The sequence below is a fragment of the Sciurus vulgaris genome (assembly GCF_902686455.1).
Source record: "Sciurus vulgaris genome assembly, chromosome: 8".
In the NCBI taxonomy this organism is placed as follows: Eukaryota; Metazoa; Chordata; class Mammalia; order Rodentia; family Sciuridae; genus Sciurus; species Sciurus vulgaris.
In genome coordinates, this window is record NC_136468.1 from 78128189 (window position 1) to 78140777 (window position 12589).

A 12589-nucleotide genomic window follows, 5' to 3' on the forward strand; every position below is an offset into this window, starting at 1 on the left:
ATAAATTGAATAAGTAAGTTAAAATGAGCTATTAAATTATTAAGGTATAAATTGTAAGCAGTACATAAAGTAGGCTATAATTATGTTTGTTAATTTTCAAAATTGATGATTTGTCTTTGGTCCTTGAGAGCACAATTCATCCATATGCTCGTGTTTCCTCTGTAAGGACAGAAAGTAAACATCTGAAACTGTACATAATACATCAGCAAACAATTAAACAGCCTGCCAGACAGGAAATACTGGAATCTAACACACACACACACACATTGTTTTTCAATACTGGGTATTGAACTCAGGGCCTTGTGCAAGCAAGGCAAGTGCTCTACCACTAAGCCATATCCCCAGTCCTCAGGGCCCAATGTATGTAGAATTATTTTACATACTTTTTAACTGAAACATTTATAAATATCTTACTGCGTACCAAGAAACACCTATTCAACATTGGCAACCATTTAAAATGTTACTCCAACCTTTTATGTGACTAAGCACTGACTACCCAGCCCACTAAATAAAAAATTCATATCAAAATTTAATGTACAGAAATGTTTCAATTTTTCTTATACCACTTGCTTCTGTTTTACATTATTTTTGCTTATTGGGTATTTGTGTGTATTTTATTGATTTTGAACTTCAAAACTTCTGCCCAAACTGCCTAATTGGATCTAAAGAATTTTCCAAGAAAAGCTGTTTATAACTACTATGATTTAGCTAATAAATGTCCCCAAAAGGCCCATAAGCTTGGTTGCCAGCCTGCGGTGCTGTTGGGGAATGGTGAAATCTTGAGAAAGTGGGTCTAGTGGGAGGAAGTTAGGTCATCTGGGTGTGTTCCCTTGAAGGGGAAAGTGGAACCCTACCCCTTTTTATCCTCTACACTTCAGTCACTATGAGGTGAGCATCTCTGCCCTACCACACATTCCCACCTTGATCTTTTGCCTCACTATAGTAAAAGCAACAGAACCAATCAACCTCTGACACTGAGTCAAAATAAATTCTCCTTCTAAGATAATTATCTTAGGCATTTTGTCATAGCAGTGGAAAGCTAACACAAGAATGAAGGATGCATTTTTTCTTAGAAATAAGGGCTATCAGTCGTTCTGAATGGGGTAGTAAAGATTCTTAACATGTACACTTGCACACTGGCATCCCTCCTACCTCTTCCATAAAAGCTTTTAGTAACTGTAGCATAAATGTTTTCAAGTCATTTATTTAAACTCAAAGTAACAGTGTCATGAATGGTACTATACTTTTCTTCTTCTCTCAGGACGTTTTCTTCATTTCCTTCCCCAAACTGGCAGTGACTGACTGCTCTTCTGCCCCCTACACACTCTTAACTCGGTAATCAGAAGGGATTCTTTCCCATTTCCCTACACACCATGTAAAAGGCAGTAAAGATACTAGGAAATTTACCCTTTGTAATCCTATAAGGAAGAATGGGTAGGAAAGAAACTAAGGAGCTTGGTGCTCACTATTCTGGAGTTGGGCCCACACTAGAGGGGAAAGTGTGGTTATCAGGCAGCTGCAGATCTTGGCTCCATCCTCAGAGAGTGGAACAGTCAGAGGCAGTGTAGCCTCAGGCATGAGGATTAGATAGAGACAAAAATGGGCAAAGTGTAGAGAGGATAGGTTTGTCATATGATATAGGCAATCTTGAAAGAAATTTTTTGCTGTAATGACAGTCCTGTCAGTGGAGAATATGAGCTTTGAGAATATGACATTTGGATTATATGTTATATTGGTCAGGCTTTAAAAACAGGGGGCTGCTAATATTTGAGTACCTATGAACAGATTATGATAACAAAGGTATACAAATGAAGACCACACATTAGCTTTTCCTTTTATGATTTACATGAGATTATATATATTTTGTACTGTGGAATTACTCTTTATCCTATGTGACCCTCTAATCAATGGTTCTTGACCATGTATGCAGATGATGGACATGTTAATCTCATTCTTGATTCATTTTAGGAACATGTAAACAGGGCATTAGGATACCTGGTGTGAGTACCTGAAAAATATTACCTGAAAAATATTAATTTAAGTATCTGGAAGCCATCAATATACCCAAAATAAAACAGGGATAGTTTGCTCCCTAAGAAATTTAAAATGTGTTCTTATATATTAAAATCTATGATATACATAAAGAAACCATCGACATTTTTTGTTTTTAACTGCACAAACCCACAGTCCTCTATTGTTCTGTCAATGTAATCTTAAATACAGAGTATTTAACATTTCAAACTACTTAAGACACACATTCTGTAGAAGTTGATTACTTTTAATGGCCTACTTCTATATCTCAAAGAATCTCAATGTACTGCATGTAAGAATCTTCTAGGAAGATTCTTCTAAAGTCTGAATCTTACGCCAGACCAATTCAATGGAAAGCTCTAAAGCAAGAACCCAAATACAGGTATCTCTACATTCCTCCAAGTGATCTTAATGCAATCGAAGAATAAAACCATTGGTCTAGTATCATATGGTACCGCCTCTTCTGTGGAACACTGATATTCAGGGGAAAAAAGTATTTTATTGTTAAATATTTGAAACCCAAACCAAAATAATCACTACTTAGTGAAAAATGTCTGAAGCCTTAAAGAAACAAAATAAGGTATTTCTATTCTCACCATTACTTCTAATATAGTTGACTAAGTCTTTGTTATATTATTAAAGAGAAAAGGAAAAAATAAAAAAGCTATGTAAGTGCTTTAAGACAGGAATCAGACTGCTCTACTCCCAGACTACTACATGGTCTATTTAGAAAAACTACTACAGTCAATAAAACCTTAAAACTAATCAAAAAGTGTAGCAAGATACCCAATTAAAAGTTCAATTTTAAGAATCGATGGTATTCCTCTACTTTTGCAATAAATATACATAGAATATAATAAAATGAGAAACCATTCACAACAGCAAGAAAATCTACTAAATATGGAGAACAAAATTTAACAAAGTATTCGTGGATCTCTACTGAAAAAAAAAAAGTTGGAAAAATTTTAAAAAGCCCAAAAAGATTGGACAAGTTAAAAGATATTCCATGTTATTGGATGGGAAGGTTAAATAGTATTTTTAGCCATGCTTTAAACTGAGGTTTAAAACGTTATAGAATTAGAAGAAAATAAAAGTGTTTAGTTCTATTTTTAACAGGAAATACCAAATTAACTACAAATTCCTAAATTTTATAATTTCATTTTTTTTAAATGTAGAACATGAGTTTTTATATGGCATTATTTAAATAAACATCAATGTATTTTAAATTATTGAGAAGAAATATCTTTCAGTTAATATATTCCCAACAGGGCTTCAAAGTAACCCTTGTTCATTATTTAGTAAAAAGTTTAGCTAACATCAAATTGATGTATAATTCCTATCCAACACTTAAATGGAGGGTGGTAAAACAAAGTATGAATGCTTCCACACATTTAAAAAAAAAAACAGAAGATACACCTCAGGTCTCCAAATGAGAGAATAAGAAGCAACTTTCGTTGCTGTTTTTTGAGTAACATCTGGAAATTCTTCACAATCATATGGTCATATGGCTTGGTGGAAATGTATTGCATTTTTAGGCTGTCCATGGAAGCCAGTGAAAATTGTTCTAAAAGGCAAAGGATTAACATTAAAGTTAATGAATTTGTATTATACATAAAGGAAAATTTAAGAATTAGAAAAATGTGAAAGCTGCCTGTTTACAAGTCTTAAACTGAATAGTTTAAAACAAACAAAATCACAATATTCTCTTAAGTACATTAATTAAAAATAAACAAAATATTAATAGTGGATTCAAAGTCACTATATCTCAACAGACTTGTTCTTTCAATTAAAGTGAACCTACTTTTAATTATAATAATTTCATATACATGTTTTTAAAAGAAAGGATATCCCAAAGAAAAGAGCATTCATTATACTAACTCCTCCAGTGACAATAAAAAGAATACCAGATACAAACATTAATACTTTTCCCACTTATTATGGGAATGATAGAACCATAAATCATCAATTATTTTATTTTATAAAGAATTCTACGACAGATGCAGAAAAAGCGTTCGATAAAATACAGCATCCCTTTATGCTCAAAACACTAGAAAAAATTGGGATAGTGGGAACATTCCTTAACATTGTAAAGGCCATCTACGCTAAGCCCATGGCAATATCATTCTAAATGGTGAAAAACTGAAAGCATTCCCCCTAAAAACTGGAACAAGGCAGGGATGCCCTCTTTCACCACTTCTATTCAACATCGTCCTTGAAACTCTAGCCAGAGCAATTAGACAAACCAAAGAAATTAAAGGGATTCGAATAGGAAAAGAACTCAAACTATCCCTGTTCACTGATGACATGATTAAATATTTACAGGAACCTGGAAATTCCACCAGAAAACTTTTAGAACTCATAAGTGAATTCAGTAAAGTAGCAGGTTACAAGATCAATGCTCATAAATCCAATGCATCTTTATACATAAGTGATGAATCTTCAGAAAGAGAAGTTAGGAAAACTACCCCATTCACAATAGCATCGAAAAAAATAAAATACTTGGGAATCAATCTCACAAAAGAGGTGAAAGACCTCTACAATGAGAACTACAGAACACTAAAGAAAGAAATTAAAGAAAACCTTAGAAGATGGAAAGATCTCCCATGTTCTTGGATAGGCAGAATTAATATTGTCAAAATGGCCATACTACCAAAAGTGCTATACAGATTCAATGCAATTCCAATTAAAATCCCAATGATGGGCCTCACAGAAATAGAGCAAGCAATCACAAAATTCATCTGGAAGAATAAGAAACCCAGAATAGCTAAAGCAATCCTTAGCAAAAAGAGCAAAGCGGGGGGTATCACAATACCAGATCTTCAACTCTACTACAAAGCAATAGTAACAAAAATGTCATGATATTGGTACCAAAATAGACAGGTAGATCAATGGTACAGAATAGAGGACATGGACACAAACCCAAATAAATACAATTTTCTCATACTGGACAAAGGTGCCAAAAATATGCAATGGAGAAAAGACAGCCTCTTCAACAAATGGTGCTGGGAAAACTGGAAAACCATATGCAACAGAATGAAATTAAACCCCTATCTCTCACCCTGCACAAAACTCAACTCAAAATGGATCAAGGACCTCAGAATCAGACCAGAGACCCTGCATCTTATAGAAGAAAAAGTAGGTCCAAATCTTCAACATGGCAGCTTAGGATCAGACTTCCTTAACAGGACTCCCATAGCACAAGATATAGAAGCTAGAATCAACAACTGGGATAGATTCAAACTAAAAAGCTTTCTCTCAGCAAAGGAAACTATCAGCAATGCGAAGAGAGAGCCTACAGAGTGGTAGAAAATCTTTGCCACTCATACTTCAGATAGAGCGCTAATTTCCAGAATATATAAACAACTCAAAAAACTCTACACCAAGAATACAAATAATCCAATCAACAAATGGGCTAAGGAAATGAACAGACACTTCACAGAAGAAGATCTACAAGCAATCAAGAGATATATGAAAAAAATGTTCAACATCTCTAGTAATAAGAGAAATGGAAATCAAAACTACCCTAAGATTTCATCTCACCCCAATTAGAATGGCGAGTATCAAGAACACAAGCAACAATAGGTGTTGGCGAGGATGTGAGGAAAAATGTACACTCCTACATTGCTGGTGGGGTTGCAAATTAGTGCAGCTACTCTGGAAAGCAGTATGGATATTCCTCAGAAAGCTTGGAATGGACCCTCCATTTGACCCAGCTATCCCACTCCTTGGCCTATACCCAAAGGACTTAAAATCAGCATACTACAGAGATACAGCCACATCAATGTTCATAGCTGCTCAATTCACCATAGCCAGTTTGTGGAACCAACCTAGATGTCCTTCAATTAATGAATGGATAAAGAAACGGTGGCATATATATATACAATGGAATATTGCTCCGCCATAAAGAATGATAAAATTATGGCATTTGCAGGCAAATGAATGAAACTGGAGAATATCATGCTAAGTGAGATAAGCCAATCTCAGAAAACCAGAGGATGAATGATCTCGCTGATAAGCGGATGATGACATATAATGGGTGGGAGGGGTTAGCATTAGGGTTAGGGTTAGGTTTAGGGTTAGAGTTAAGGAGGGTGGCAAGAATGGAGGAAGGAAGGACTGTATAGAGGGAAAAGAGGGGTGGGTGGGGTGGGGGGGAAGGAAAAAAATAACAGAATGAATCAAACAACATTACCGTATGTAAATTTATGATTATACAAATGGTATGCCTTGACTCCATGTACAAACAGAGAAACAACATGTATCCCATTTGTTTATAATAAAAAAAAAGAATTCCAGTGAGAAAATAAAGTTATAAACTCATAGTCTTGATATTTAGGATCTATATTTCAGTTTTTCAATAAATAACCTAATCTTGCTTCAAAGCTTCATTATATTAAAATAATTCTACCTATCTTATTGGAGAAGAAAAACATGATCATCAAAAGAATATTAACTAGTATACACTGCCAGTTTAAATAGTAGAGAAAACTGAGTTACCTATATACTATGAATAATGCAAGACTCACACTTCTTTTGGATCAAATGCCCTACCTTTTTTTTTTTGGAGATTGAACCCAGGGCTACTCTATTACTGCTAAGCTACATCCACAGCCCCTTTTATTTGTTGAGACAGGGTCTAAGTTTCTGAGGTTGGCCTTGAATTTGGGACCCTCCTGCCTCGGTAGCTGGGATTACAAGTGTGCACCACTGCACCTGGCTTTGTTCCAAAGCCTCTTGACTCTAGAAACTAACCAAGGCAATACCATGTCTTAATTTTAAAATTCAGTACAGATCCTGATTTTCTTTTCATTTAGGCATTTTAACTAATTTCCATTTTTTTCATTATTTTAAACATGAGCAAACGGAAGGATATTTTTCTGCTAACAGGAAATAAAATTGTCACATGGACTTTACATATATAGACTTTATTTAATATCACAATGTTATTTATATAAACTTAATATCATGAATAATTTATTTTATAGTACATACAAGTTTCTTAGGACTTTTCTTTATTTAATACTCAATAACAACAATCCCATCTTTAACCTTTTGGTGCCACAAATTTATGCAAGTCTCAGGGAGCCAAAACATCCAAGAAAAATTACAAATAATACTGTAGAACAAAGGCACCCCTTAAATCTGTATGAAGTGGTGCACACTCCTGGTCAATTGTGATACACACATGTGTGAAATTCACCAAGATCAATACTGCAAATGATTTCAAAATAACTATCATGTAGACTATTGTCCACCTCCCAAACTTAAAAAATTAAAATGCCACCAAAGCCAAGGTCCTCAAGAGGTTAAGATTTGTAACCTGAACATAACTGGGTAGATCACACGTTAAAATAAAACAAATTAACAAATTATTGATGGGATTTTAGCAGGATTCAAAATTCATAATATTCAAAATGTATAGGATAAATATAAAAAGTATCCAGCACACAAAGCATCAGAAAAATTCCAAAAAATTCTCTGGAGAAAAGATAATCAACAGGCAGAACCCTGAATTGACCCAGATGATGGAATTATTATAGACTTTTAAGCAGATACACTAATCATGTCTAAGAATGAAAACTCTTGAAATGAATGGAATGACAGATGTTTACAGAATGGAAATATAAATTAGAACACCCTGATATAAAAACAAGCAAAGATCTTGGATAATTTTCCAAAGAAGACATACAAATGGCAAGTTCATAAAATGATAGTCAACATCAACTAACCTTTAGGGAAATGCAAATCACAGTCACAATGAACTATCACTTCACATAGATAAGCATGGTCATTATTAAACAAAAATACAAAACCATAAAATAATTAAGCATTTACTAACAGATGTAAAAATATTGGAAATGTTGAAACTATGTCAATATCTATAACAGATATAATTAAAATATTGTATTAAACATTAGTGTTTTATCATTTATTCATTAGTACAGTCAAAATTTACAAGCGGAAGAATACACTTTTTAATGCAAAGTTAAAAGGGTTATTAGATTCTAGAATTTATTACTCTATGACCCATTTACCAAATCACCCATTTCAAGACATAAACAAAATACATATGTGGTATCAAATACACCAAAACAAAACAGAAACATAATGGCATGAAATTGATGATTTTCACTGCTATAATTTAAATTATCCCATCAGTACATATTTTCAAAATCACATTCTCTTTAAAATAAGGAAGGTACTTTCTTAATTAAAAAGCACAAATTATTAAATTAATACAAGGTTATAATATCTGATTTTCCACAATTTGTGTATAATTATTTCCCTCTACATATGTAACAAAGTTTTAAACACTTTTATTCTAAGGCACAGAAACATTTAGAAATATTATATAAACTAAATATTAGTAAACAAAGCATTGACTATATTCTTTAACAAATGTAAATGTTTCTTAAATCAAACCTTTCTGATAACAGTAAATAACACAGATTTTTATAACTGTTCCATATGTAATTCATATACATACATGCAAACAATGTAATTAAAATCTAATGAGCAGCAGAACTAGTTTAACTTTGATTATCATCAATATTTATTTCTCAATCTGTAAACCTAATATTCAATTGCTATAGAGGCTGGTAACCATTTACCAAAAACCATTTACATGAAAACATATGTAATCCATGCCAGGCATGTTTCAAAGAATCTCTGTTTCCATCTGGTTGTATATATTGTTTAAGATTCTTCTATAATTGGTCAAGTAAGTGGTGTTAGACAAAATTAATAGGGTTAACAGGAAAAATATTTTGCTCTAGAGAAATTTTATCAACTATTATATGCTTAAAATGCTTTTTATTAGTAACGTTTATGAAATACAAAATGGTTGTTTAGAAATTTGAGGAAAGGTTAGGACTTTTGCTCAACACACCATGGTAAATTTGTTTAAACAGAAAATTATTTTAAAATCAATACATGGGGAAACTTTCCAGAACACTCAGTGAGAGGCAGAGGAGCGGCAGCTGCCAAAGCTGCACACAGTTACACACTCCTTCCCACTCCCCAACGTGGGCCCCAGCCGCTCACCAGCTGTAGAAAATGGTGAAAGAAACCACTTACTCTGATGTTTTGGGGGGTCAAACCCAATGCCAGCCAGAAGAATTGAAAAAGGCTTATAGGAAACTAGCATTGAAGTACCAGCCTGATAATAATCCAAATGAAGGATAAAAGTTTAAACAAATTTCTCAAGCTTGTGAAGTTCTCTCTGATGCCAAGGAAAGGGAATTATATGACAAAGGAGAACAAGCAATTAAGGAGGGTGGAGCAGGTGGTAGTTTTGGCTCCCCCATGGACATCTTTGATATGATTTTTGGAGGAGGAGGAAGAATGCAGAGAGAAAAGAGAGGTAAAAGCGTTGTGCATCAGCTCTCAGCAATGTTAGAAGATTTATATAATGGTGCAACAAGAAAACTGGCTCTGCAAAAGAATGTGATTTGTGACAAATGTGAAGGCCGAGGTGGTAAGGAGCAGTAGAGTGCTGTCCAACTGTCGAGGTACTGGAATGCAAATAAGAATTCATCAGATAGGACCTGGAATGGTTCAGCAAATTCAGTTCTTGTGCATGGAGTGCCAGGGTCATGGGAAATGGATCAGTCCTAAAGACAGATGAAAAACTGCAATGGAAGGAAGATAGTTGGAGAGAAGAAGATTGCAGAAGTTCATATTGACAGAGGCATGAAAGATGGACAGAAGATAACATTCCATGGTGAAAGAGACCAAGAGCCAGGATTGGAACCAGGAGATACTATCATTGTGTTAGATCAGAAGGACCATGCTGTCTCACTTGACAAGGGGAAGACCTTTCCATGAGAAGACCTTTTCATGTGTATGGACAAACAGCCGGTAGAAGCATCATGTGGCTTCCAGAAGCCAATATCCACTCTTTAATAATCGAACCATAATCATCACCTCTCATCCTGGTCAGATTGTCTAGCATGGAGATACAGTGTGTGCTAAACTAAGGTATGCCAATTTATCATAGATCATAGGAAAAGGGTCACCTGATCATTGAGTTTAAGGTAAACTTTCCTGAAAATGGCTTTCTCTCTCCTGACAAACTCTCTTTGCTGGAAAAACTCCTACCTGAGAGGAAGGAAGTAGAAGAGACTGATGAAATGGATCAGGTAGAACTGGTGGACTTTGATCCAAATCAGGAAAGATGGCGCCATTATAACGGAGAAGCATATGAGGATGATGAACATCATCCCAGAACTGGTGTTCAGTGTCAGACCTCTTAATGGGGCCAGTGAATAACACTCACTACAGATATTTTATATGCAGTAGTGAATGAGTGAAGGACTAAATCATAATATGCTCACTACTTGCTATTGTTTTTGTTTTAATATTCAATTATAGTAGTATTATAAAAATTAAATGAATAAATGTGAATATAAAAGCTCAAAAAAATCATGATATAGATTGTCACAACAGTTAGTAAACAACATTTCTCTAACATGCTAATAATTCAGCCCATTCGGAACAAAGTAAAAGTATTAAATAAATGAAGTATTTCATAAATTATCCAAAGCAAAACTCTAGTGCTAACTTGCTCAAATAAATTAGGAACCTTGGAGCAGGACAGGACTTAAGAGAGTGTCCACACCAGTCCTCTCATTTTAACAGGAGGCAACTGTGGCCAAGAAACTATTTTTATTATAACCTAGTTAGTTATTAGGGAAGCATCAGCCCTGGCTCCCTGATCTCCACATCAGGGACCTACTCATCCAATCAATGTTTTTATCAATCTATTAGATCTCACTGAAATTTTTAGAGTTGGGCCAAATTTGTCTTCTTGATTTATTCTGATCCTTGCTGAAGGCTATGGTCATTCTATTTCTTCTGGATTTATGTCCCTCTACTTTCAGTGTACTGTCCCCTCCTTCAAGTTAAAAAAAGAATAAGAAAAACAAGAGCCTGATGATCCATCTTTATCCTTGTTGAGTGTATACTTCTGGATTGTGCCAACAATTCTAAGTTGGTGAAGTAACAAAACAGTTTTTAGACTTACTTAAGCCACCTTATGTAAATGTCCAAGGAAAGACTTTACCATAAAAAATCTTTGTGTTTTAAGTAACAAAAAGTCATAGATCACACAGGCTTAACTATAATAAGACTTATCTTGTACTCCAAGCACTTTATAGGCACAGTACCAGATTCTCATTAATGATCCAGGTTATCTTCATTAAATTCCTTTTATTTTCTATGTTTTATTTTTAATAGACACAATAATTGCACAAATGTAAGGAGTACAATGTGCTGTTTCAATACATGTATACATTGTATACAGATGAAATCAGGATAACTACTATACCCATCATCGCTGCAAACACTTCTTTGATAAAACATGTAAAATCATCTCTATTTTGAAACACATTATTAAGTATAGTTATATACTGTATAAGTATAACACAGAAAATCTTCCATCTCTATAAGTGCAATTTTTATCCACTAAACAATCTTTCTGCATCCACCCCTTCTTCTCACCACACTCAGGCTCTGGCAACTATTATTTTACTATTCCCATGAAATCAATTCTTTCAGATTACCCATATGAGGGAGATCATTTTCTTTCTGTGTCAGGTTTATTTCACTACACATAGTGTTTTCCAGGTTCATCCAAGTTGTCACAAATAAGGATCTTGTTCTTTTCATGGCTGAATTGTATTCCATTGTGTACTTACATATTTACATAATTCATTCATCTGTTGATTGACACTTAGGTGATTCCATATCTAGGCTATTGTGAACAGGGATGCAATAAACATGGAAGGGCAGAAATCTTTGTCATTTGATATGATTTCATTTCCCTTACATATATACCCTGTGATGGGATTGCTGGATCATATGGTAGTTCTACTTATAATTTTTTGAGGAAACTCCATGCTATTTTTCATAGTAGTTGTACTAATTTACATTCCCACCTAGCCAGCACTTTTCTAATGTCTTTTTGACAACAGGCATTCATATTAGAGTGAGATGTTATTGCACTGTGGTTTTCATTTATATTTCCCTGATGATTTGTAATGATGGGCTTTATTTTTTATACAACTGTTGGCCACTTGTATCTCCATCACCTCCAGCCATTATTTCCAGTAGGTTCAAACTGCCTCATGAACTCTTTCTAAATGCTAAGGTCTGCTCCCTCACATTCATATACCCATTATCAGTGGAGTTTTTCCACAAAATAACAATGATAAAATGCAAGAATATCAGGTAAATGAGAAGTAATCCAAAGTTATCACTGGTCCAAGCACCCTCGTGGCTTTTGTTCCTAAATAGGAAAAGTGAAGGTATCCAGGTCTGGCAAGAGAATATATTCCCAGATAGCTCATGGTCCTGCTTTCAGAAGCTTGCTTTCATCCATGTTCCTATATGGAACATTCAGTAACCAGCTTTCCATTAAACCAGCCTTTTGTCACTATGACCAAATACCTAGAAAAACATCTTAAAAGGAGACAAGTTAATTTATTTTGGCTTACAGTTTCAGAGGTTCACAATCACTTGCCCCCGTTGCGTATGGGCCTGTGGTGAGGCAGCACAT

General features: G+C 34.5%; 1 protein-coding gene and 1 pseudogene across 2 annotated transcripts in view; one reads left to right on the forward strand and one right to left on the reverse strand.

Annotated features, from left to right (window-relative positions):
* CRPPA (CDP-L-ribitol pyrophosphorylase A) overlaps positions 1–12589 on the reverse strand; it is a 369555-nt gene that overhangs the window by 83240 nt on the left and 273726 nt on the right. The gene's annotated exons all lie outside the window — the stretch shown is intronic.
* Positions 8512–12475, forward strand: LOC306668484 (dnaJ homolog subfamily A member 1-like; annotated as a pseudogene). The gene has a single exon. The product of its transcript is annotated as a dnaJ homolog subfamily A member 1-like (transcript).